At 47.1% G+C, this 24,618-nt stretch overlaps 6 non-coding genes across 6 annotated transcripts; 3 read left to right on the forward strand and 3 right to left on the reverse strand.

Annotated features, from left to right (window-relative positions):
* The first annotated feature begins 1,445 nt into the window (after window positions 1-1,445).
* LOC111756802 (U1 spliceosomal RNA) lies at window positions 1,446-1,609 on the forward strand. The gene has a single exon (XR_002791216.1). It is a non-coding gene; the product is annotated as a U1 spliceosomal RNA (small nuclear RNA).
* Window positions 1,610-2,892: 1,283 nt separating this feature from the next.
* Window positions 2,893-3,056, forward strand: LOC111756797 (U1 spliceosomal RNA). The gene has a single exon (XR_002791212.1). It is a non-coding gene; the product is annotated as a U1 spliceosomal RNA (small nuclear RNA).
* A 1,975-nt stretch (window positions 3,057-5,031) lies between these two features.
* LOC111756816 (small nucleolar RNA U3) lies at window positions 5,032-5,249 on the forward strand. The gene has a single exon (XR_002791228.1). It is a non-coding gene; the product is annotated as a small nucleolar RNA U3 (small nucleolar RNA).
* Window positions 5,250-12,595: 7,346 nt separating this feature from the next.
* Window positions 12,596-12,813, reverse strand: LOC134476602 (small nucleolar RNA U3). The gene has a single exon (XR_010048448.1). It is a non-coding gene; the product is annotated as a small nucleolar RNA U3 (small nucleolar RNA).
* A 1,975-nt stretch (window positions 12,814-14,788) lies between these two features.
* LOC134476611 (U1 spliceosomal RNA) lies at window positions 14,789-14,952 on the reverse strand. The gene has a single exon (XR_010048455.1). It is a non-coding gene; the product is annotated as a U1 spliceosomal RNA (small nuclear RNA).
* A 1,283-nt stretch (window positions 14,953-16,235) lies between these two features.
* LOC134476612 (U1 spliceosomal RNA) lies at window positions 16,236-16,399 on the reverse strand. Its single transcript, XR_010048456.1, has one exon. It is a non-coding gene; the product is annotated as a U1 spliceosomal RNA (small nuclear RNA).
* Window positions 16,400-24,618: the final 8,219 nt, after the last annotated feature.

A 24,618-nucleotide genomic window follows, 5' to 3' on the forward strand; every position in this document is an offset into this window, starting at 1 on the left:
TATAGTTCTTTCTAAAGTGGTTTGTTAGAATGCCAGTGGCAGGGCTGGGGATGTAGGTTAGTGGTAGAGCACTTGGCCTAGTGTGCACAAAGCCTTAGGTTTGAACACGATGCATGTGCGCATGCATGCAAGATAGGACTCAGTGGCATAAGCACCTGCCTGGCAAGTGCCAGGTCCTGAATGCAATTCCCGGTACCAAAAATACATACATACATACATTTTAAGAAACATGTGAAAGGTGATTACTGTTGAAGAGAGAAAGGGGAGGGACAGCTATAATAGGGTGGAGGAGGCAAAAGCCAAGTGTGTGCTCCTGAAGCAGATTACTGAGTCCAAATTAGGGTGTCACTGCGACTTACTGGGTGAGTAAGCTTGAGCAGATTAACCCCAGTGTGCCAGTTAAAGGAAGAAAAGTATTATTCAGTGATATTTGTTAAGGCACATTAAGGCTTGATTTTATTCAGGACCAGGACCATAGTGCTGGGTTTAGAGACCACTGTAATGGGGGAGACAGTTTCTTTGTAGTTGTAAATACAGTGGGGGTAAGTCAGGAATTTATTGTCAGCCGTGGGAAAGCTAGTTAAACACACGGGACAAGGGGGCGGTGACCTTACACCCGAGATAGGTGGGGAAAGGCAGGGGTGGTGGTGGTTTGTTCTGGCTAACAGGGTTCTTTGCTTCAAATTGGAGTTCAGAAGGCAGTATACGGAGAAATCCAGGAAAAGCTTCTTAATTAAGGTTTGGTCAAGCAAACGTGAATTGCAGAGCGGATCTCGGGGCCTGGAACTGTCTGGCTTAGGGGCATGGGATCCTGAAGGTGGAAAGCAGCTCCTCTCCCCGCGCGCCTCCGCGGGTCCCGCTCTTCGGCAGCTGCCCAGCTTGCACGGCCCGGCCGCCCTCCTCCTCGCAACAGACGGGGATGGTGCGGGGCGGCCGCGGAAGGTCGGTCGGCGTGGCGGGAGTGCGAGAGGAGGTAGGTCTCCTGGCGACCGAAAACTCCTCACGGCCATTTCTGCGGAGGGGGGCTGTCTCTTGTCTCTGGAAGGAAGGTCTCGGGGCACGCACGCCCAGGACTGGAAACGGGACGGGTGTGGGGGAGGAAAACAGCCCGGTAGGTGCGGCTGGGGCGAGCGCGAGCCTGAGGAGCCCGGGGTGGGGAGCCGGGCTGGGGCGGAGGGCGGCTGGCGCGCGGGCGGCGCAAGGCGGGGGAGCGGGCGGCGTTATGCAGATGAACGGTCTCGGTGCATTGTGGAAGCGCGTTCCCTGGCAGGGATCGGGGTGTGTAGCAGGTGAAGTATGCCAGTAGGTGGTGAGCCGCGGGCCCTCTTGCTGTGTTTTGGCTGTGAGCGTGTGCGCACGGGTGAGTTGTAGCGGAGTGAGGAGCGACCGGAATGTAAGAGTGAGGCGTGTGAGTTGGGGTAGTGGGGCGGGTGGGGGCTCGAGTCATACTTACCTGGCAGGGGAGATACCATGATCACGAAGGTGGTTTTCCCAGGGTGAGGCTCATCCATTGCACTCCGGATGTGCTGACCCCTGCGATTTCCCCAAATGCGGGAAACTCGACTGCATAATTTGTGGTAGTGGGGGACTGCGTTCGCGCTTTCCCCTGGCGATTTGGTTCCAAAGTTAGGCTTTTCCGCACGGCTGTTGGTTGTTTCACTTCGTTTGTCTCTTTGGTTTGTATGGCGTACTTAGTTGGTTTAGCGGGGGGGTCATGCTGAAGTCGTGGTTGGTCAGGTGAGCCCGTATAGTGTGTGTGACTTCAGGAGAAAGAGGGCTGTTATTTCCTGACTCTTGTGTGTGTGTAGAGCTGGAAGCTTTTGACGTAACTCCCACGACGCATTCCACTCGCAGGAGCCAACCTCTTGCAGGTAGAGAAGTTACTGTATGTTGACGTTTTGAACTTCCTACCTTTGTCACTTGTTTCGCGCATACACAAGGCCCTGAGGTACCACCCTCCCGCCCTACTGAAACAAACCAGTAACAAAATCAAGTAGCTGAGATTATAGGCCGGTGCCGCCCCTGGCTTCATGTTGGAAAGTTGTCTGTCATTCGCCCATGATAGTGACCTTGTTGAGGAGAACAGAACAGCAGCAACAAACCCCACTGTCTCTCCAAACATATTAAACAAAGGTTTTCCCAAGAAAAACACAGAGAACAAAAAGCAAATAACGGCCAACGTCTGTGACAGTAAATAACGGTTGATGCTAAACGGAACCCGGAGCATTAGCCAGTGATGCAGAAAGGGAAACGCAGTGCGTCCTCTATTCCTAAGAAGAAAGGACAGGTCTTCGGATTGTTAGCAAACAGGCGACGGATGCGGTTCTCTTGGCATCAGAAGATGCCGGTGTGAAGCCGGCTGCCCTGCCCTGCCCGGGCCGCGGCTGCAGTTCGGGCCGGAGGGTCGGGGAGGGGCTGGCGGATCTGGGCTGCTGGGCACGCGTTCAGCCCTCACAGAAACCTCGGCCAGCCGGTGAGCTCGGGGCGTATTAATTCGCGCCGTACGTCTTGGGAAATGGAAACAGACGGAGGATTACCCGGGTGCGGCTGCGGAGGCGGCAGCGATTCAGAGCCAGGAAAACTCACTGTGCTGCCCGCCGCCGCGGCGTCACCTCCTTCCGGGAGGGCGACGCCGGCGGAAGGCTCGTCGCCGCGGAGGGCGTCACCACAAGAGGCGGGGACATGCAGATGTCACGCAGTGGCTGCCGGTTCCAGCGCGTGGTTCCCGCAGCCGCGTATCCCGGGCGTGTCCCCGGTGCAAGGAGTGCGGGGGTCGTGGTGGGAAGCAGCGTGTGGTTTGCGGGGGAAGGCGTGGGGGAGGTGTGAGGGTAGTGACCGTGAGTAGATGAGGAGTGTGCGAGGAGGGTGAGTGTGGCACGAGGTTGCCAACTCATACTTACCTGGCAGGGGAGATACCATGATCACGAAGGTGGTTTTCCCAGGGCGAGGCTTATCCATTGCACTCCGGATGTGCTGACCCCTGCGATTTCCCCAAATGTGGGAAACTCGACTGCATAATTTGTGGTAGTGGGGGACTGCGTTCGCGCTTTCCCCTGACCTGACGGTTGCCAAAAGTAGAGCTATTTCTATTCTCTCCTGTAACTTTCCTCTTTCGTTTTACTTCTTTTTACTTTTCTATAACTGACTGTTTCTGACTGTACGCATTTCTTTTTCTCGTGGAGCGTTTCTTGTCCTACTCGGGTGCTTAGTCGCGGGTACAGTGTGATCACTACGTGTAAAGTGTGTTTCCTTTGGGAGGACTGGGAGGGGTGCTAGGGCGTTCCAGGCCAGCCTGACTGAGGCCTGGTCTCAAAAACGGAAAAACAATAGCCTCGTGCATTAAATGTTAACTTGTAGTTAGAGAGTTTCTGTAAGCTTTCAGTATGGTTGGGTTCTGTGTTTAGTCATAGATCGCGGGTACGTCCTTGTCACTCGACCGACCGACCGACCGACCGACCTCACAGTGTTTTTTGGTTTTGGTGATGCGTGAGCACCTAGGACCTACCTACCTTGCACAAACGTTCTACCACCACTGACCTGCACTCCCAGGCCTTTTAAAAACAATTCTATTTTGAATCAGCATCTCACTCAATTCCACAAGCTAGCTTTGATCATTTTATCCTACTGTGTCAGCCTCCCTGGTAGCTGGGATTACAGATGAACGCCTCTTACTAAGAAAATTACATCTGAGCTCTCAGTGATAGTCATGCCTGTAATCCCAGTGCTTTGGGAGGCTGAGGCAGGAAGGAGTCCTGTTCTTTTTTTTTTTTTTTTTAAACAGGGTTTTGCACCGACTGAGGCAAGAAGATTGAGCTAAATAGAGAGACTTTGATTCAAAGATCAAAACAAAGCAAAACAAAGAGAGAGAGGATTGGGGTTGTGTCGCAGTATGATGTTCCTCCCTTCAATCCACAGTATTTGCTGCAAGGGAGGTTGGGGGAGGGAAGGAGGATTGGGTCAGTATTGAACATACCCAGGCTTCTTCCTTCTCCTTGTTCCTTAAACAATACAGTAGAACAACGTTTTCCATTTTATTTATCTTGTGTCCCTCATTTTCAGTAATCTCGAGATAACGTATACTGGGAGGAAAAACAAAACCAAAAAATGCACCCTGGCAGGATGTAAGTAGGTTAAAGCCAATACCATGCCATTTTATACTTACATTAAATAATCACACCAACAGGTGTTTGGGCTGCTGAAGAAGGTCGAGGGAAAGGTTCAGGGAGACAGAGACATTTTGCACTGATGTCTGAATGATGAAGCGAAGCTACCTTGAGGGGAGAATCCCTGCTGGAGAGAGCCATCTGTGGACAGGCCTTTGGCCAGGGTTGGGGGGAAAGGGGGGGTGTCTGGTACGGATGTAGAGAAGCTTCGACCTTAACCCAAGCAATGGGAAGCCACCTAACTTAAAGCAGGAGGATAAGATATTATATTGTGTTTAATCACAGCGTAAGAATTCCTTGATTGGGGCTGGCAAACCACAACAGGGTATGTTCCCGGTCTTTTGCTCCCAGGATAAAATTTTAAAATGGGGGCGGGGGGTTATAAATAAAAATAAAACTAGGGCATGCGGTGCAGACGTCAAAGCCTTTGGCTTTTTTGTGGCTTTGTGTGGGGGCTACCACTGTCCCAGGTTTCATTTTTGTTTGTTTCTTCCTTTGCCCAGCGGTCCCAACAGAGGCGTGCCGGGGAGGGAGGGTTTCCGGCGCTGCGGCGCGCCGGTTGGCCGTCAGCGTGACGCGTAGCGGCGTAGAACCGCGGGGCGGAAGTGGGGCGGGGTTGGTTAGAGGTAAGCGGCTCAGGATTGGGTGTTTGGCGATACTATGTTAATGAAGCTGCCAGCCCTGAAGTAAGTTTTCCAAAAGGCAGGAGCGTTGAAAGTGGTTTTTTTGTAGGTCTGGCAAGGGAAAGGCGTTCTGGAGGGAAGCTAAAAGTGTGCATTTATGTGAGCCGCTGTCCCCACAGGTAGGAGACCATCAGCGTAATATGTGTTCGTCTCAGGGAGGAAGCAAAGGTGGAGGCGGGTTGGTTAAGGCTATACTTTCAGGGATCATTTCTATAGTATGTTACTAGAGAAGCTTCTCTGACTGTGTAGAGCACCAGAAACCACGAGGAGGAGGCGTAGTGTTCCTTCCTGAGCGTGAAGCCGGCTCTCGGCGCTGCTTCAGTGCAGCTGCCGCTTGCCATTGATGATCGTTCCTGCTATTTCCTCGGAGATAGCAGGAGGGGAGGAACACAGTCTGAGTGGCTTCTGTTTTTAACTGAGGTTTTAAAAAGAGATGCAAAGCCTTTTCTTCTTAAGGGTTACTTGAGACTGCCAATAGGCTCTATTTTGGAGGACCTTCTGTGCAGCTGAGAAGGACATGGGTGGCCCTTTTGTCCGCTCGATGTATGTATGGGTTGAGTACAATTTTACTATGGCTTATTTGATTTTTCATGGCAATTAATAATTATTTTGTAATTCGGTGCAAATTGATGGTTCTTATCTCTTACTCTTGGGTTGTTTTCTTTCCCAGCATGTAGTTAGACCATTATCTTTCCTTAATCAGTCTTGCTTTCTACATAGAATAGCCTACCCTTGCTTTTTTTCTGGCGTCTTGTTGTATGGAGGATTGTTTTCCATCCTTTGACGTTCAGTTTGTGAATTTCTTTTTGAGTTAAATGTCCCTTGTATGCATCCTATTATTGGGTCTTGCTTCTGCCAACCTGTATCTTTTCACTGATGAATTCAGATCATTAACATTGATGGTTACAACTGATACATATTGACTTACTCTTAAAGAGTCAGGGTATTTTCCTTGTTGTTGGCTCCCATATGTTTTTCTCCTCCAACTGTTTACTTCTCCTGCTAGATTCCTTTTGTTGGGGCTCATGTAGCCTTATTATCATGTAGTCCTTATTATCTCTTTTTAGAATATCCTTCAGAACATTTTTGAGAGGTGATTTGGTGGTCATAAATTTCCTCAGATAATCTTTGTCATGGAAGTATCTTATTTGTCGCTCAATTTGTGTGGGGTTGGGGGGGTACAGGGGATCAAACTCACAACCTTGGCGCTTACCAAGCAAATGCTTGAACCACAATTTTGAAAGATAGTTTTGCAGGGTACATCAATCTGAGTTGAAATTTGTTGTCCTTTAGAACTTGGGAGTACTTCACACTCCGAGCTCTCCTTGACTTAAAGAGTTTGTGCCTAGAAGTCAGTTATAATTCTGATGAGCTTTCCTTATAGGTGATTTATTTCTTTTCTCTAACACAGCTTTTAGGAGTCTATTCTTGCATTGAATTTCTGGAATCTTGACTGTGAGATGCCTGGCTGTATTTTTTTTTATCATTGTTAATTGGAGTTCTCTGTGTGACTCATTTATCTGTATGTTAAATTCTTGGCACAGAAAAAAATTTTCTGTCATGATGTCTGTGAACATTTTTTGTCATTTGTGGTATGTTGTTTGTTCACTGACTCCAATTAATATTAAATTATTGTCTCATTTAGCAGTTTCTGGATTGATTTCTCATAGTCCCTTGATATTTCTAAGGAACTTCTTTTCTTGGTTGCTAACTGTAAAGCTGTCTTCAATATCTCAGATCCAAGTCTCATTGACCTAATCTGCTTTGAATATCTTCAATGGAGTTTTTCTTCTCCTGGCTATGAGCTTGAATCTGCTTTATAGATTCAATTTCTTTCCTGTGCTGAGCTTCCACAATTTTCTTAAGCTCGTCCAATTTTTCTGTCTGTGTCTGCTCTAACATTGCTAAGCACGGTGTGTATTTTGGTAATCTCTGTACTTACCTGAGAGATTATTTCTGATTTAATTTTTTCCAGAGCCTCATTCAATTGCTTTGTTGTTTCCACTTTAGAAAGACCTAGTGGGGGGCTTTTGAATTGTCCCACTTCATTGCCCTCTGGACATGTCTTTGATGAACTGGATGTCTGAGGTTGCATTTTGCTTGTGTCTTCTCATTTTATTCCCCCCCCCCTTTTTTTGTTTGATTCCTTGAGTGATGTTTGTAAATTGCCTATGGTGGGTTACTTTATTGGTAGTATTTAGGACCCTTAGGTGATTATTATTTCTCTGAGGTATCTTCCAGTATAGCTGGTTTTGGAGTTTCGAGTCTGTTGGAAGATCTTACCTCTTCAGTTCACAGGAGATGAGAAGTTGTTGCTTGTTTGGCTTAGTCCCTGGGTCTTGTGGCACTGTGCCACTGTATTTTCTTTGACCCTTAGTTAAGCTCAATCATGGATTATCAGGGCCAACAGCTGTTTAGAACAGTTTTGTCAGTTTTAGTTATAGTGGTAACAATAGCATTGAACACAGATAGAAAACAACAAACTGAGCTAACATAATTTGCAACTTTTAACCATATGAACGAGATCTGTAATTATATAACAAAATGTAAAACAAATCAGGTAATTATATGCAGTATGTTAAGTCAGTAATGTGTCAATTTTGCCCTTGGGGTTAAAAGAGAAAGAGAGTATAAGTAAGGTTGGACAGCAAAGGGGGAATCACACCAACATGAGTCAACTGGTGCAGAAGACTGAAGGAAAAGAGAGATGGAAGAGGCAAAAGGAAAGAACAGAACAGAACCACATCCACAGAGAGCTGAGGAGCCACTTTCACACTCATAGGTAAACAGTGAAGGAGAAGGAAAACAAAAACTAACAACAACAAGAATGAAAAAGAAAAAACAGTCCACTTCCAGGATTCGCTGGTTTCACTGGTAGGTAACCTGTGGAGACAGAGTTCCAAATTGTGCTGCTGCTCTATCCCAGCAAGCCAGCAGTTGCTTTATGGGGGAATAATCTCTGCAGTGGATAATCTCTGCAGGCCTGTCCTGAGACCAGACTCATTTGGCTCACCATAGTCCAAGCAGTTTCCCCAGGTCTGCTCCCAGGTAACAGCTGCTGAAGGAAGCTGGTAGTAGTTTTGGGTTTTGGATTTATCTGGTCCATCTCCAGAATGGCTCCCAGCTCAGCTACTTGCTCCTTCCCAACAGAAGGACTGAGTCCTCTGCACTCCCTACCAGCCAGTGCAGCCCTCCACGTCCACCACGCCCCTCCACGGCCATGGCTCTGTGCAGAGGCTCCAGAGTCACCAGCTGTCACTGGCACCGTGACTGTGCATCCCCACGTTTGAACATCTCTTCTCATAATGAATCCACCTCATGGGGGAAGGTGTTGTTAGCGATCACTGCTTTCTTTGTTAACATTTTTCTTTTTACCTCCTTTTGCTTCAGTTTGCACTTCAGTTCTTCCTGGGTCCAGGGCACCCACTTCCTTCCTTCTTGTCTTCCTCACAATGCCTTACAATGTCTTACTTTTCTCTCATTGCTGGGACAAAATACCAAAAACTCAAAATTAAGGAAGAAAAGGTTTATTTGGCTTACAGTGTTTGGAGGTTTCAGTCCATAGTCAGCTGGGTCCACGGCAGGGTGGAATGGCATATTTAGATCTTTGATCCATTTCAGTTCTAGTGTAGTGCATAGTGAATGTTGTAGCTTGACATAACTGATGCCATCTTGAGCCCCACGTTTAACTAGTGCCCTGTATTTGACCCAGGAAAATGGAAAGTTACTCAGGGTATAAGTTCCATGAGAAAAGCAGAATGAGCTGTACCCACAGGAGAAAACTTAACCTGCTCAACAAAGAAGCAGGATATATGTGTCAACCAAAACTAATGTAAGATTCTAGTTAAACTGTTTTCAACACGATGTCTTTTTGTGATTCTCTCTTTTAAAAGCTCTGTAAGTTTCCAGTTTGGTGCCACTTGTTTGGACTCTAAACCAGGGTGGGTGTGTGTGTGTGTGTGTGTGTGTGTGTGTGTGTGTGTGTGTCTGTCTGTCTGTCTGTCTGTCTCTCTGTATACGAGTGTAAATTTCAAATTTATCAATTTGGCTGCTTGGATTCCTATATTGTTGTTCACAAACCCACCTCAGCGAAAGGTATGGGTCTAGCTTTAATCTTTAGAACGTGGAAAGCCAGCAGCATTTGTTAAAGAGGCTACATCTTTCTTCCAGTGACAATGTTTAGCACCATTATCAAAGATAAATTGGCTAAGTACATCTAGAGTTGTTTATGTCTTCCAATCTGTTCCACTGATTCTAGGGGTTTTTGTTTTTTGCCAGTCTCATGCTGTTTTTATCACAGTAGTTTTGTAGTATAACTTCAAGCCAGCCCCCTGCTTTGCCTTTGTTGTCCAGAATTGCCTTTGCTATTCCAGGTCTCTTGTTCTGGTTCCAAATGAATTTTAGGATTTTTTTTCTCTAATTCTGTGAGATAGGCTGTTGGAATTTTGATCAAGGATTGCACTAAACCTCTGTACCAATTTTGGAAGTATGTGTTGGGGGCTAAAAATTCACAATGGCTAATTGTGCATACTTCCCTAAGAGATAAATGAAGGCTTGAGAATGTCAGTTTCACCCTTTTGAGATTTCCCATTAACTCTTTTTTTGAGAGTCTCCCTATGCAGTTCAGGCTGGCCTTCAGCTCACTTTGTAGCCCAGGCTGGTCTTGAACTCGCAAAGATCCTCCCACCTCAGCCTCAGTGCTGGGATTACAGGTGTGAGCCACCACGCCCGGCTGTTTTCTTAGTCTCTGTTGCATTAATTTCTTTCTTTCTTTTTTTTTTTTTTTAATTTTTTTCACTTTTTTTTTTCTTTTTTCTTTTTACCGGTACCAGGGATCGAACTCACGACCGCCTGCTTGCAAGGCAGGCGCTTATGCCACTGAGCTACATCCCCAGCCCCCTGTTGCATTAATTTCTACTCTGATTTTTATAATTTCCTCCCTTCTTTTGGCTTTGGGCTTGACTTGCTCTTTTTTAGATGTTTGAGGTATAGCATCAGGTTGTTTATTTGTATTCGTTCTGTTTTCCTGATGTGGGAACTCAGAACAATAAATTTTCCTCTGAGGGCCGCTTTCATTGCATCCCACAGATTGTATTTGTATTTTTATATTTGTAAGTTGTAATTGTATTTTTGTTTGCTTGAAGGTATTGTTTAATTTCTTCTTTAATTTCCCCTGTGGCCCACTGATTGCTCAAGAGTATATTATCCAATTTCCACGTGTTTGTGGGGTTTTTGCAGTTTCTTTTATCATTAATTTCTAGTTTCATGGCACTATATGATCTGGTAACATGCATGGGATAATTTCAACTGTTTTGCATCTTTACTTAAATATGTTCTGTGTGCTAGTATATGGTCTGTTTTAGAGAATGTCCCATGTACTGCTGAGAAGAATGTATATTCTGATGTTGCTGGATGGAACACTCTGTATATGTCGATCAAGTCCATTTGTTCACAGGTGTGATTCAGTTATTTCTTTGCTGATTTCTGTCTGGTTGACCTATCCCTTGGTGTCGATGGTGTGTTAAGGTGTCCTGTTATAATTGTGTTATTTGCTTATTTGATTTTTCATTTCTGTAAATACTTGCTTTGTATAGTTGGGTGATCTGGAATTTAATGCATATATATTTAAGATTGTTATTTTCCCCTAACTAGTATGTACTGACCTTCTTTATCTCTTAGGATCATTCTTGGTTTGAAGTTCACATTGTCTGTAAACAGAATAGCTACCCCTCACTTTCTGGGGGGGGGGTCCTGTTGCATGTAGTATCGTTTTCCATCCTTTTACTTTCAGTCTGTGTGGGAAGCCGCCTATGATGGCGCCCATTTCCTGCTTCCGGGTTCTTCCCGGCCTGAACAAGCCCGCCAAATTGTCATATCTGCCCAGTTACCCGTGACGCTAGCCTATCAGCTTGTTAGGCGCGCTTCTCTGTGATTGGATACTGCTTCCCCTTATAAGAGGTTGTTCCTGCCCCCAACGGGCGGAAGAGGAACCAACGTTGAGGGTGGCGGACCTTGTTAGGTCCGGTTCGCTGTACGCAATAAACTTTGAGAGCTGATCCTGCTCGAGTCTGGCCTCCTGTCTCCCGAGGCTCAGGTCAAGTCTGTGAGTTTCCTTTTGGCTTAGATGCGTTTCCTGTAGACAGCATATGGTTGGATGTTGTTTCTCGATCCATTCTGCCAGTCTGTGTCTTTTAATTGGCGAATTGAGACCATTTACATTAATGGTTATAACTGTTATATAGTGGTTTATTGTTGACATGTTATCTTTCTGCTGTTGTGTCTTTACCTTTCCATTCTGTTTAACTGTCTGCCTTGCTTAGTGGTTTTTTCCAATACGTATCTAGAATATCTTTCAGTATTCTTTGCAGGGTTGGTTTGGTAGTCATGAAGTTCTTCAGCTGTTCTTTGTCATGCAAGTACCTTATTTTTCCAGCTTTACAGTTAGCAACCAAGAAAAGAAGTTCCTTAGAAATATCAAGGGACTATGAGAAATCAATCCAGAAACTGCTAAATGAGACAATAATTTAATATTAATTGGAGTCAGTGAACAAACAACATACCACAAATGACAAAAAATGTTCACAGACATCATGACAGAAAATTTTTTTCTGTGCCAAGAATTTAACATACAGATAAATGAGTCACACAGAGAACTCCAATTAACAATGATAAAAAAAAATACAGCCAGGCATCTCACAGTCAAGATTCCAGAAATTCAATGCAAGAATAGACTCCTAAAAGCTGTGTTAGAGAAAAGAAATAAATCACCTATAAGGAAAGCTCATCAGAATTATAACTGACTTCTAGGCACAAACTCTTTAAGTCAAGGAGAGCTCGGAGTGTGAAGTACTCCCAAGTTCTAAAGGACAACAAATTTCAACTCAGATTGATGTACCCTGCAAAACTATCTTTCAAAATTGTGGTTCAAGCATTTGCTTGGTAAGCGCCAAGGTTGTGAGTTTGATCCCCTGTACCCCCCCAACCCCACACAAATTGAGCGACAAATAAGATACTTCCATGACAAAGATTATCTGAGGAAATTTATGACCACCAAATCACCTCTCAAAAATGTTCTGAAGGATATTCTAAAAAGAGATAATAAGGACTACATGATAATAAGGCTACATGAGCCCCAACAAAAGGAATCTAGCAGGAGAAGTAAACAGTTGGAGGAGAAAAACATATGGGAGCCAACAACAAGGAAAATACCCTGACTCTTTAAGAGTAAGTCAATATGTATCAGTTGTAACCATCAATGTTAATGATCTGAATTCATCAGTGAAAAGATACAGGTTGGCAGAAGCAAGACCCAATAATAGGATGCATACAAGGGACATTTAACTCAAAAAGAAATTCACAAACTGAACGTCAAAGGATGGAAAACAATCCTCCATACAACAAGACGCCAGAAAAAAAGCAAGGGTAGGCTATTCTATGTAGAAAGCAAGACTGATTAAGGAAAGATAATGGTCTAACTACATGCTGGGAAAGAAAACAACCCAAGAGTAAGAGATAAGAACCATCAATTTGCACCGAATTACAAAGTAATTATTAATTGCCATGAAAAATCAAATAAGCCATAGTAAAATTGTACTCAACCCATACATACATCGAGCGGACAAAAGGGCCACCCATGTCCTTCTCAGCTGCACAGAAGGTCCTCCAAAATAGAGCCTATTGGCAGTCTCAAGTAACCCTTAAGAAGAAAAGGCTTTGCATCTCTTTTTAAAACCTCAGTTAAAAACAGAAGCCACTCAGACTGTGTTCCTCCCCTCCTGCTATCTCCGAGGAAATAGCAGGAACGATCATCAATGGCAAGCGGCAGCTGCACTGAAGCAGCGCCGAGAGCCGGCTTCACGCTCAGGAAGGAACACTACGCCTCCTCCTCGTGGTTTCTGGTGCTCTACACAGTCAGAGAAGCTTCTCTAGTAACATACTATAGAAATGATCCCTGAAAGTATAGCCTTAACCAACCCGCCTCCACCTTTGCTTCCTCCCTGAGACGAACACATATTACGCTGATGGTCTCCTACCTGTGGGGACAGCGGCTCACATAAATGCACACTTTTAGCTTCCCTCCAGAACGCCTTTCCCTTGCCAGACCTACAAAAAAACCACTTTCAACGCTCCTGCCTTTTGGAAAACTTACTTCAGGGCTGGCAGCTTCATTAACATAGTATCGCCAAACACCCAATCCTGAGCCGCTTACCTCTAACCAACCCCGCCCCACTTCCGCCCCGCGGTTCTACGCCGCTACGCGTCACGCTGACGGCCAACCGGCGCGCCGCAGCGCCGGAAACCCTCCCTCCCCGGCACGCCTCTGTTGGGACCGCTGGGCAAAGGAAGAAACAAACAAAAATGAAACCTGGGACAGTGGTAGCCCCCACACAAAGCCACAAAAAAGCCAAAGGCTTTGACGTCTGCACCGCATGCCCTAGTTTTATTTTTATTTATAACCCCCCGCCCCCATTTTAAAATTTTATCCTGGGAGCAAAAGACCGGGAACATACCCTGTTGTGGTTTGCCAGCCCCAATCAAGGAATTCTTACGCTGTGATTAAACACAATATAATATCTTATCCTCCTGCTTTAAGTTAGGTGGCTTCCCATTGCTTGGGTTAAGGTCGAAGCTTCTCTACATCCGTACCAGACACCCCCCCTTTCCCCCCAACCCTGGCCAAAGGCCTGTCCACAGATGGCTCTCTCCAGCAGGGATTCTCCCCTCAAGGTAGCTTCGCTTCATCATTCAGACATCAGTGCAAAATGTCTCTGTCTCCCTGAACCTTTCCCTCGACCTTCTTCAGCAGCCCAAACACCTGTTGGTGTGATTATTTAATGTAAGTATAAAATGGCATGGTATTGGCTTTAACCTACTTACATCCTGCCAGGGTGCATTTTTTGGTTTTGTTTTTCCTCCCAGTATACGTTATCTCGAGATTACTGAAAATGAGGGACACAAGATAAATAAAATGGAAAACGTTGTTCTACTGTATTGTTTAAGGAACAAGGAGAAGGAAGAAGCCTGGGTATGTTCAATACTGACCCAATCCTCCTTCCCTCCCCCAACCTCCCTTGCAGCAAATACTGTGGATTGAAGGGAGGAACATCATACTGCGACACAACCCCAATCCTCTCTCTCTTTGTTTTGCTTTGTTTTGATCTTTGAATCAAAGTCTCTCTATTTAGCTCAATCTTCTTGCCTCAGTCGGTGCAAAACCCTGTTTAAAAAAAAAAAAAAAAAGAACAGGACTCCTTCCTGCCTCAGCCTCCCAAAGCACTGGGATTACAGGCATGACTATCACTGAGAGCTCAGATGTAATTTTCTTAGTAAGAGGCGTTCATCTGTAATCCCAGCTACCAGGGAGGCTGACACAGTAGGATAAAATGATCAAAGCTAGCTTGTGGAATTGAGTGAGATGCTGATTCAAAATAGAATTGTTTTTAAAAGGCCTGGGAGTGCAGGTCAGTGGTGGTAGAACGTTTGTGCAAGGTAGGTAGGTCCTAGGTGCTCACGCATCACCAAAACCAAAAAACACTGTGAGGTCGGTCGGTCGGTCGGTCGGTCGAGTGACAAGGACGTACCCGCGATCTATGACTAAACACAGAACCCAACCATACTGAAAGCTTACAGAAACTCTCTAACTACAAGTTAACATTTAATGCACGAGGCTATTGTTTTTCCGTTTTTGAGACCAGGCCTCAGTCAGGCTGGCCTGGAACGCCCTAGCACCCCTCCCAGTCCTCCCAAAGGAAACACACTTTACACGTAGTGATCACACTGTACCCGCGACTAAGCACCCGAGTAGGACAAGAAACGCTCCACGAGAAAAAGAAATGCGTACAGTCAGAAACAGTCAGTTATAGAAAAGTAAAAAGAAGTAAAACGAAAGAGGAAAGTTACAGGAGAGAATAGAAATAGCTCTACTTTTGGCAACCGTCAGGTCAGGGGAAAGCGCGAACGCAGTCCCCCACTACCACAAATTATGCAGTCGAGTTTCCCACATTTGGGGAAATCGCAGGGGTCAGCACATCCGGAGTGCAATGGATAAGCCTCGCCCTGGGAAAACCACCTTCGTGATCATGGTATCTCCCCTGCCAGGTAAGTATGAGTTGGCAACCTCGTGCCACACTCACCCTCCTCGCACACTCCTCATCTACTCACGGTCACTACCCTCACACCTCCCCCACGCCTTCCCCCGCAAACCACACGCTGCTTCCCACCACGACCCCCGCACTCCTTGCACCGGGGACACGCCCGGGATACGCGGCTGCGGGAACCACGCGCTGGAACCGGCAGCCACTGCGTGACATCTGCATGTCCCCGCCTCTTGTGGTGACGCCCTCCGCGGCGACGAGCCTTCCGCCGGCGTCGCCCTCCCGGAAGGAGGTGACGCCGCGGCGGCGGGCAGCACAGTGAGTTTTCCTGGCTCTGAATCGCTGCCGCCTCCGCAGCCGCACCCGGGTAATCCTCCGTCTGTTTCCATTTCCCAAGACGTACGGCGCGAATTAATACGCCCCGAGCTCACCGGCTGGCCGAGGTTTCTGTGAGGGCTGAACGCGTGCCCAGCAGCCCAGATCCGCCAGCCCCTCCCCGACCCTCCGGCCCGAACTGCAGCCGCGGCCCGGGCAGGGCAGGGCAGCCGGCTTCACACCGGCATCTTCTGATGCCAAGAGAACCGCATCCGTCGCCTGTTTGCTAACAATCCGAAGACCTGTCCTTTCTTCTTAGGAATAGAGGACGCACTGCGTTTCCCTTTCTGCATCACTGGCTAATGCTCCGGGTTCCGTTTAGCATCAACCGTTATTTACTGTCACAGACGTTGGCCGTTATTTGCTTTTTGTTCTCTGTGTTTTTCTTGGGAAAACCTTTGTTTAATATGTTTGGAGAGACAGTGGGGTTTGTTGCTGCTGTTCTGTTCTCCTCAACAAGGTCACTATCATGGGCGAATGACAGACAACTTTCCAACATGAAGCCAGGGGCGGCACCGGCCTATAATCTCAGCTACTTGATTTTGTTACTGGTTTGTTTCAGTAGGGCGGGAGGGTGGTACCTCAGGGCCTTGTGTATGCGCGAAACAAGTGACAAAGGTAGGAAGTTCAAAACGTCAACATACAGTAACTTCTCTACCTGCAAGAGGTTGGCTCCTGCGAGTGGAATGCGTCGTGGGAGTTACGTCAAAAGCTTCCAGCTCTACACACACACAAGAGTCAGGAAATAACAGCCCTCTTTCTCCTGAAGTCACACACACTATACGGGCTCACCTGACCAACCACGACTTCAGCATGACCCCCCCGCTAAACCAACTAAGTACGCCATACAAACCAAAGAGACAAACGAAGTGAAACAACCAACAGCCGTGCGGAAAAGCCTAACTTTGGAACCAAATCGCCAGGGGAAAGCGCGAACGCAGTCCCCCACTACCACAAATTATGCAGTCGAGTTTCCCGCATTTGGGGAAATCGCAGGGGTCAGCACATCCGGAGTGCAATGGATGAGCCTCACCCTGGGAAAACCACCTTCGTGATCATGGTATCTCCCCTGCCAGGTAAGTATGACTCGAGCCCCCACCCGCCCCACTACCCCAACTCACACGCCTCACTCTTACATTCCGGTCGCTCCTCACTCCGCTACAACTCACCCGTGCGCACACGCTCACAGCCAAAACACAGCAAGAGGGCCCGCGGCTCACCACCTACTGGCATACTTCACCTGCTACACACCCCGATCCCTGCCAGGGAACGCGCTTCCACAATGCACCGAGACCGTTCATCTGCATAACGCCGCCCGCTCCCCCGCCTTGCGCCGCCCGCGCGCCAGCCGCCCTCCGCCCCAGCCCGGCTCCCCACCCCGGGCTCCTCAGGCTCGCGCTCGCCCCAGCCGCACCTACCGGGCTGTTTTCCTCCCCCACACCCGTCCCGTTTCCAGTCCTGGGCGTGCGTGCCCCGAGACCTTCCTTCCAGAGACAAGAGACAGCCCCCCTCCGCAGAAATGGCCGTGAGGAGTTTTCGGTCGCCAGGAGACCTACCTCCTCTCGCACTCCCGCCACGCCGACCGACCTTCCGCGGCCGCCCCGCACCATCCCCGTCTGTTGCGAGGAGGAGGGCGGCCGGGCCGTGCAAGCTGGGCAGCTGCCGAAGAGCGGGACCCGCGGAGGCGCGCGGGGAGAGGAGCTGCTTTCCACCTTCAGGATCCCATGCCCCTAAGCCAGACAGTTCCAGGCCCCGAGATCCGCTCTGCAATTCACGTTTGCTTGACCAAACCTTAATTAAGAAGCTTTTCCTGGATTTCTCCGTATACTGCCTTCTGAACTCCAATTTGAAGCAAAGAACCCTGTTAGCCAGAACAAACCACCACCACCCCTGCCTTTCCCCACCTATCTCGGGTGTAAGGTCACCGCCCCCTTGTCCCGTGTGTTTAACTAGCTTTCCCACGGCTGACAATAAATTCCTGACTTACCCCCACTGTATTTACAACTACAAAGAAACTGTCTCCCCCATTACAGTGGTCTCTAAACCCAGCACTATGGTCCTGGTCCTGAATAAAATCAAGCCTTAATGTGCCTTAACAAATATCACTGAATAATACTTTTCTTCCTTTAACTGGCACACTGGGGTTAATCTGCTCAAGCTTACTCACCCAGTAAGTCGCAGTGACACCCTAATTTGGACTCAGTAATCTGCTTCAGGAGCACACACTTGGCTTTTGCCTCCTCCACCCTATTATAGCTGTCCCTCCCCTTTCTCTCTTCAACAGTAATCACCTTTCACATGTTTCTTAAAATGTATGTATGTATGTATTTTTGGTACCGGGAATTGCATTCAGGACCTGGCACTTGCCAGGCAGGTGCTTATGCCACTGAGTCCTATCTTGCATGCATGCGCACATGCATCGTGTTCAAACCTAAGGCTTTGTGCACACTAGGCCAAGTGCTCTACCACTAACCTACATCCCCAGCCCTGCCACTGGCATTCTAACAAACCACTTTAGAAAGAACTATATAAACCTGGCATTGTGACCTATGCTTGTAATCCCAGTGCTCTGACGTTAACAAGGCTATCAAATGCAAAGCCAGCCTGAGCAACTGAGCAATTTAGCGAAATCCTGTCTCGAAATAAGAAATAAAAAAGGGCTGGCACGTAGTTTGGTTGCAAAGATGGTGGGTTTAACCTCTAGCCTCACACACTCACACACAGACACACACCCAAGAGAGTGAAAGAAAGGAGGTTGCACTCGCAGCTCAGTGAGTGCTTGGTTGGCATGCATAAGGCCCTATAAATTCAGTCCCCTACTGAAATAGAAAAAAAGAAAGTAAATATACTATATTATAATCAGAGTGGGCACTGATTCTGTCCCATCCTTGCCTAGCTCTCAAAGTTAGGGCGACAGGATGAAGAAATAAAGATGAGACTATACAGAAAGCTGAGGTCAGGTGGAGCCCTCTCTCCAGCTAAGAGGAAAAGGAACAACTCTAAGCAATGCAGCCTGTTTAGTTATGCGATTTCCTAGGTTGGTGTCACCTGACACCGCTTTGCCTAGTAACCCTAATCTGGAGCAGCTTGCTTTTCTCCTAGGCCTTGCTTCACGACTTCCACCCCCCCCCCCCCTCCTGGGATCAGTTTCAGGGCTCCCCACAGCTTCAACAATTGTAACATTTGTAACAGTGCCTCTTTAAAAAAAAAAAAAAAAAAAAATAGTGCCTCTCAACTATACGAAAATACTGAATTTCAATATGGTATTTTCCACATATGCATCTAAAATGTTTTCCTTGTTTTTATTTTTCGGTTGGTTTGCGGTTTGGGTCGGGGTAGGGGTCTGTTTTGTTCTGGTTTTCGAGCCCGGGTCTCCCTATGTAGCCCAGGCTGACCCGGAACTCACAGTGATTCTCCTGCCTCAGCCTCCCAAGTGCTTGGAATTACAGGTGTGAACCACCACTGTCTAAAACACCAGCACTTTGATCACACTCCCCCCCCACCAACCTATATAGTCCCTTCCTCTTGTCTTAACAGTCTGAGTGAGACCTTGTACTTTCATGTCATCTCTTTTAGAGTCTACTTATTTGAGAAATAACACTTGTTTTTCTGAGTTCTGTTTTCTGAGTTTTCTTTCAGTCCCATCAAACTTTCTACAAATGATGTGATTTCATTCTTCTTTACCGATAATACCCTATTGTATGTATATACCACATTTTCTTTACCCATTTATTTGCTGATACGGATACCTAAATTTGTTCCCTATCTCATCTGCTGTGCATTGGGCTACAATAGATACGTGGGAAGGACCTTGTTTTAATCCCACAGTATGGCAAAAACAAACAAACAAACAAAAACACATCGTATCTCTACAAAATGCTGACTTTAATTCCTTCAGGCATTTATACCAAGGAGTAGTACACCCAGGTCACATGATAGTTCTATTTTTATATATAGTTTTATCACATGTGTGGTTTACTTTGGTTTGAATTTAGGACCTCCGCACTGACCTACATCCTCAGCCCTTTTCATTTTGTGACGAGGTCCCACTGAGTTCCTAAATTACCCAAGCCGAACCCAAACTTGCAAGCCTCCTGCCTCAGTCACCCACAGTGTTAGGATTACAAGCACACACCACCACATCCTGCAGTGTACATCTTTTTTTGTGGTTGGGATGTTTGGTTACTGTATTACAGGTTTTACCTGAAAGTCTCAGCTGTCTTGAACTCACCATGCAGCCAGGCCTCAAACTCAGGGCAGCCCTCCTGCCTCAGCCTCCCAAGTGCTGGGATGATGGGTGCACCCCAACACGCCAGGCTCTGTTTTGTTTTTGAGACTGAGGTGAGGGTGATATCACTGGGTTGGCCAGGCTTACCTTCAACTGTTGATCCTCCTGCCTCAGTCTCCAAAGTAGCTAGGGTTCCTGGCTTGTGCCACGACACCTGCCTAGAACCACTACATGCACACACATAGCAAATAATTGTTACCTGTGGCTACATTGGGCCATGGGAACTGGAGTGACTGCACATGGGCAAGGGGGGATTTTTCATGGTAATGAAAATATTCTCAAACTGGATTTTGGCAGATAAATATACCAAAAAACATCGGGATTACACAGTGGGTACATGTTATGCTGTCTAAATTATACCTGTCTAAAGCTGTGAAAATGAGCCCCCTCCCCATGAAGAGCTCTTATCTTTAGAGGAAAACTTTGAATTAATAATGGATGAAATAGGCCAGGGATTTAGCTCAGTGGCATAAGTGCCTGCTTGGCAAAGGCGAGATCGTGAGTTCGATCCCTGGCACCAAAAAAAAAAAAAAAAAAAAAAAGGATGAAATATCCCTATCCAAAAATCAAATCTTTTTTTTTTTTTCAGATACGAAATGTAAGAGCTGACATAACACAAAAATATTTGGACTTTGGAACACTTCGGATTTTCAGGTTGAGGACGTTCAACCAATAAAGTGCATGCAAATATTCCAAAATACAAAAGAACCCCCCAAAACAAAAAACAAACCCTTCAAATCTGAACACTTCTTATTCCAAGCATTTCCGATAAGGAATACTCAAGCTGGAATACGGAATTTGCTTCAAAAAGTGGGGTGGGTACGGAGAGACAGAAGTCTACTGCAATTGATTTTTGCTGCAACTGGAATGGTCAAATGGGAACACCCAAAATTATGCTGTTTTACTTACACTAGAAATCTCTGGTACTGTAATTTTAAAAAGAGAAAAGTTAAGGAAACCACACCTACCCTCCTCACTGTTCTGAGTACAGTCCTTTCATGGGTTGATACTCCTTCGACCCCTCTACCTGTGAATGGGAGTCAACCCAGAGGAGGAAGCAAAGAGGGAAGACAGCTCCTTGCATTCCATTTTTCGGTAAGTGAAAAAGTAGGAAAGGAGGAAAACACCGGATTTAGAGGTCATCTTCTTCTCCTTTCCTTCCTCTCAAATCCCACATCCAAACCCACCAGCATGTCTTGTTATTTCCTTAAAAATAAACTTGGAACCCGCTCCCCTCTTGCCACCTTCAGTGCTACCGCTGTGAATAAGCCTTTCTGGGCGGCTCCTACCCACGAGACTGCCAAGCCCCCCTCTCTACTTTGGCCCTCGTTCCCTCAGTCTGTCAGCCCAGCCGCCAGAGGGGGCCTGCCAAGCCCGACACCATCAGCCAGGTGGTGACACCTTCCTGCTCAAAGCCCTCCACACTAACCTCACCCAGACTAGGAGGGAACAGAAGACGGAATCGTTCCCTATTTATTCTTTGAAGCTAACGTTATTCTCACGATTAAGCCAGAGACGCACCAAGTAAAAAGTACAGGCCGTTGCGCCTCACAGACATAGACACAAAATTATTTTTAAAACAACCAACACAGCCGGGGACATCGCTCAGCGGCACCGCGCCGGCCGGCAAGCGCGAGGTGGCCAGCTCCGTCCCCGGTACCAAAACAAAACCAAACCAGGCGGCTTAATCCGGCGGCAGCACGAAAGAGTTAGACATCCATCGTGACCCTGCGGGACGCATCCCAGGAATGTTAAACGCTGGTTTAACATTAGAAAACAAATCCGTGTAACCCAGCAGATCAGCAGATTACTAAGAAATGGACTGGGGACGGGCGGGTGGGGGGGACCACAGCAGTTAACCAAATTCAACACCCACATTAGGATTACGGGGATGAATCTCGCGGGGCCCGGGGGACGCCTGGAGCATCGCCGAAACGCAGGCCTGCGCCGGGAGGGCGGGCCACAGGGGTCCTCCCGCCCCCGGGACCTCCCCGTCCGGTGCTCACGCCCCGGGCCCTGCTTCCCGCCGCCGCGAAACCAGCCTGCCGAGCGGCTTTCCGCTCCGTGGCCCCAGGGCTGGCCGGGCGGGACGCGCCCGCCTCGGCTCGGCTCGGAGCCAGCCCACCACGGATGGATCCCGCCTAATCCTGGGCCAGAGAAACTACTTCCTCCTCGACTTGTGGGCGTCCGGTATTTTGTGCCAGCAACCAGAAACCTAATACAGCAAAGTAAGACCAGCTTCCTACACGGGATCTCCGAAAATCCCACAGGTAACATACGTCGCCATGAAGACTGGTGCTTGTTCTCCAGATTGAGGACGACGAAAGGGCCAGGATCAGAAGTGTGTGCCACCCCCACCTGGCCCAAATCCTAACTAGGAACTGAAGCAAAGCAGCACAAAATGAAAACAAAACAAAACACCTCACAGGGTCCCCATTTCCACACCCGGAGTGCCATACATGACGCTCACCACTGGAAACCCCCTTCATGATCGCAGTCGCCCCTCCCAAACAAGAGTAGGCTGTATGCAGGGCCTACCTCACACCCACCACTACGCAATACCACAAGCACAGGGTCACCCAGCTGCCTTTTCACAGGTGTTTCTAAAATCCAGGACAGGGCCACCTCAGAATCCATTCTGCAAGACACTCCTGGGTCCCTGTAGGCTTGCTTTGTTTTTGTTTTTTTAGACAGGGCCTCACCATGTAGGGCAGGCTAGCCTCCAACTCCAGGCAGTCCTCCTGCCTCAGCCTTCCAAGTGCCTGCACTCCCACATCCAGCCCCCTCGACCCTTCATAGACCGCACAAACAGCACAAATACAGTCTCAGGCACTGGCTAACACAGTAGTTGACATAGTCTGCACCCACATAATTAACAGAACACCGCTAATAAAAGCACACCCTCTCCGCTAAGCTAATAAAGTTACACTTTCCAATTTAACAGTGTATTTCAAAGCTCTCTCCAAGATCACACCCCAGCCACCCCGCTGTTTCCCTAGTCTTTCATTTTTATGGAAGGACTCACCTGGTAGTCTCTCCTCTACCAAAATAAATTAGACAGGGTTTTTAAATCTTTAAGATACAAAGAAATTATGCTGTTTTCAAACAGCTTATTAAAGATTAACAAGCAACATCTGAGAACATACAGGTGTCTGAAGGGAAAGAAAAAAAATCGGGTCAAGAGGGAAGGGATTCTGTGATGGCAGTAGAGGCTACTTCACACATCTGCCATACACACGAGTCATAAAATTCTTGGGCTTTTAATTTATTTAATTTCAGTATCCATTTATCTATTTTTTCCAATTGAATGCAGGGAGTTGGCACTACATTCCAGCCACAGCCCTTTAGTTATTATTATTATTGTTATTAATTTATGTATTTTACTTTGTGATAGGGGCCCCCTATGCTGCCTAGGCTGTCCTTGAACTCGTGATCTATCTGCCCCAGCCTCACAAGTAGCTAGGTTACAGGCATGCCCCACCACGCCTGATTCCAGACCTGATCTTCTGACAGCCCGCTGGTTATATACTTTCTCCCTGAAATAAATTATTATCTCTTACACACACGCCTATACACATACATATATATACAGTCAGTCTATAAAGAAAACATTGTTTTGTGTGAAATAAGTGTTAGACACTTTGAAATCTGGTTGAGACCTACTCATGTAAATGACAAAGACTATCTACCTACCTACCTACCTACCTACCTACCTACCTATCTACCTATCACTGTTACCACCAAACAGTTATCAAATGCCAAATGTCAGTTTTGGAAGTTTTCTGTCACGCAGTGGTTTCTTACTACTAATAACACAGATGGAACAGGTCTGCCTTTTAGGGCAAAAAAGGGTGACTGTCCTCCACCTCTTGTCACTTGTAACAGGTTAGCAAAAAAACGTTACTGGCTCGGTGTGGTGGCACATGCCCATAATCTCAGGACTTGGGAGGCTGAGGCAGGAGGATCAACACAAGGTGGAGCATGGCTTCGGCTCCTCAGTGAGTTTAAGGCCAGTCCAGGCTACACAGCGACACCCTGTCTCAAAACCAACCAACCAACCAACCAACCAACGAACCAAAAAGCAAAAAGCAAAACAAAATAGCCGGGCACGCTAGTGCATGCCTCTAATCTCAGCACTCAGGAACCCGAGGCCTCCAACCCTGAGTTGGAGGCCAGCCTGGGCTGCAGAATGAGTTCACAATCAGCCTGAATTAGCAAGACCCTGTTGCAAAACACTAACAAAACTGATATCCTCAGAGATGCCCTGCAGATCTTACTATCCTTGAAGGGTGCCACAGCATCTCTCTGATTAGAAAAACACAAGTAGCTGGACACGGTGGCACATGCCCATAATCCTAGGGTTCTGGAGGCTGAGGCAGGAGGATCACAAATTTGAGCACAGCTTGGGCACTCAATGAGACTTCCAATGTTGTTTTAAAATTAAATACAACAACAAAAACAAACAGTATCAAAAAGGGCTTGGGATGTAGCTCAGTGCAAAGGCCCGGGGTTCATCTGGTAGTATACCACACATGCACGGACACGCATGCACAGAGACACACAACCAGGCAGGAAGAAACAGAGATACAGAGACAGAGACAGACAGAGAAACATATTTATTAAATACTAACACACTTAGCAAGGAAAAACTGGAAAAGTATTTTAATTCATGGAGTAACTCTACTGCCACAAGCAGGATCCCACTGATCATTCTCCTTTATGAACAAACACACAGCACCATTCTAGCTAAGTATCTCAAATATTCATAAACTGAAGCTAGTAGGATATTGAAAGAACAACAGATGTGGTGGACCACCTCTGTAATCCCAGCACTCTCGGTGGCTGGGCCAGCAAGAGTATCGAGTTCACGCCCGGAACACGAAACGCAGCCACCTAGCGAGAACTCATCTCAAACTAAGAAATAAAAATAAAAAAGGGCTGGAGACAGCTCATTGCAAACGCCCTGGGTTCAAGCCCCACTACCACAAGACAAACAAAAGAGACACAGCCACACA

This window comes from Cavia porcellus, unplaced genomic scaffold, assembly GCF_034190915.1.
Source record: "Cavia porcellus strain 051 isolate PalLab524CR breed Dunkin Hartley unplaced genomic scaffold, mCavPor4.1 scaffold_6, whole genome shotgun sequence".
NCBI classification, from domain to species: Eukaryota; Metazoa; Chordata; class Mammalia; order Rodentia; family Caviidae; genus Cavia; species Cavia porcellus.